A 2,267-nucleotide genomic window follows, 5' to 3' on the forward strand; every position below is an offset into this window, starting at 1 on the left:
CACTTTAGCTTTTGTTCACTTTTTATAATTTACTTTTGCTGTGTTCACTAACATTGCTTTTACTGTTTTAATAGTTTTTGCTACCTTTTTGTGAGTGATTTTTGTGGTATTCTATGGCAAGATGCCAATTAGAGTATATTATTAATTTATTCAACAAAATAATGATTATAGTGTAATGATCAAAGGAATCAATTAATGACTACTCCCTATGCAGTATAACAAAAACTGCTAAGCCACATATAAAAGAAGATACTGTATGATAAAGAGATAAAGATAACAGCAAATGATTAAAATAATGCTCTCACTTTCAGTTTTGGGTAATCCTTCATTAATTTATTGTGACCATTCCAATGTATGGCAGGAAACTAAAACATCATGTTGTTAAAAATTATCATAAATTATTGTTTCTTACCCTCTAGCATGTTCTACTGCTTCATCCATTTTAACCCACAGCTTTTCTGGAGCGTACAATCCTCTGTCATCAACCTGATTATTATCACCTTTAGTTAGGAGATATACCTCACCATTATGACTATAAAGAGAGAGGGAGGAAAAGAGATCAAAAGTAACTAATGCCATATACAATGCAATTTTTTAGCAAAATCTAAGAGCGCAGTGAACATAACACTGTATGTAAAATGTACATGCATTATTGTAACAAGACAAGTAGACTGGGTAATGAGACATGTAGAGCATTCATTTTATAAAAAGAAAAGGTGTAAAAACATTAAAAATTTTAAACATCCCTATCGGCATGTTTAAATAAAGCGCACATATCCATCAAAAATAGGAACTGGAAAGCAATAATACTTACATATAGTACCAAATGCTGTATACACACCAATCAATCACATTAGAAAGAATACATATATCAAGACATACATGTATCCTCCCTCTTTCTCCCTCTGTTCTCCCCCACTTTCTCTCTTAACTTACTCCTCATGTACTGTTCTGTGTGTACGATTGGTATATCTCTGTCCTTTACTTTGAATACTATAATCTTCCCAGATTTTATTGAACCCTCTTCATAATTAGTCAAAAAGGATCACCTCTAAAAAATGCTGGCTCCATGCTACCACTGAAAAATAAATAAAAATAATAATGAGTTACAATATCCACCGACACACAATCATTACAAGTATATGTCATGCAAAATCAAATATTTAAGGCCTGCATTTATTTGCTCATAACTCAAAATTTTATATTGGATGTGTTTAAAACTTCATACACAGGATAAAGACATCAATATGTAAGTGCTGTATATGTAATATCCTCATAGAAGCACAGGATACATGGACTAGAGAGATTAATGAGAGATAAAGATGAACTAATATCAACAATGGAACGAGACATACAATGAACACTATTAAAAGAAATGGAGACATAGAAAGAGACATATTATACAGAGATACTCTGTACACAAGAACTACTGGAACACTGGAGTCAGAGATGAATAAAGATGTACCCCAATCAAAGAAACAGCTATCATGGATTCTGGAAAGAATGATCTATAGCAGTACATGCACATTTGTATGTGCTTATGTATATTGTATTTATTTTAGATGGTAGAGCCCAACAATATAAATTGTCATCGTCACAAGGAGCAGCAATATCAGCACTACAAAGAGAGGAGTATGACAGAAAAAAGACACACTTGCAACACATACATTATTCATAGAATGTTGATGAGAAAAGTTAAGAACTTGAGGAACTGAGAGAAGAGGTGCTCAAAAACACAATGAAGAATGCACAGGCATACTCATTGTGTATTATTACATGCATGTTTATCATCCATAGGCTATTAATTGTTACTTTTATACTAAGTACTTGCAGAGTATAATAAGAGGACACACTGTAAAAGACGAATTTTTAACACTCGCCAAGAAAAAAAGACACAAGAAACTACAAAATATTTTCTCTGGGTATTATGTTTAGAAGAACTTTATTGAACATTTTAATTTGATTCAAATAAAATTTTAAAATTTACTTTTTAATAAAAAAATTAATGTCTTTTTAATCAATTTTAACTAAACATCAAAATATAAAAAAGGACAAATACTAACTCCAAAAGTAACAGATTTATTTTAAATAGTATCATTTAGTTCAGCTATAATATCATTCATTGTTGGACAGTGTCTATACTCAACTATCAGGCAGCGTTGAACAAGAGACCTAAACGAGGCTCTTCTAATACCATCAATAAGACCTACCCTCTCTTCTGGTAGAGGATACGTCGTGTTATCATCTCTAGAAGGAGGACACCATAA

At 31.7% G+C, this 2,267-nt stretch overlaps 1 long non-coding RNA gene across 2 annotated transcripts; it reads right to left on the minus strand.

Moving 5' to 3' along the window:
- Positions 1 to 85: 85 nt before the first annotated feature.
- Positions 86 to 1,475, minus strand: LOC100634543 (uncharacterized). 2 transcript variants are annotated; one of them, XR_002188886.1, is made up of 5 exons: positions 1,192 to 1,475; positions 986 to 1,078; positions 413 to 532; positions 306 to 365; positions 86 to 252 (listed from the first exon to the last, which is right to left on the minus strand). It is a non-coding gene; the product is annotated as an uncharacterized LOC100634543 (long non-coding RNA). The 2 variants fall into 2 exon arrangements; XR_002188885.1 differs by having other exon boundaries at positions 1,229 to 1,474.
- Between the last annotated feature and the right edge of the window lie 792 nt (positions 1,476 to 2,267).

The sequence above is a fragment of the Amphimedon queenslandica genome, unplaced genomic scaffold (assembly GCF_000090795.2).
Source record: "Amphimedon queenslandica unplaced genomic scaffold, v1.1 AMPQUscaffold_10988, whole genome shotgun sequence".
NCBI lineage: Eukaryota > Metazoa > Porifera > Demospongiae > Haplosclerida > Niphatidae > Amphimedon > Amphimedon queenslandica.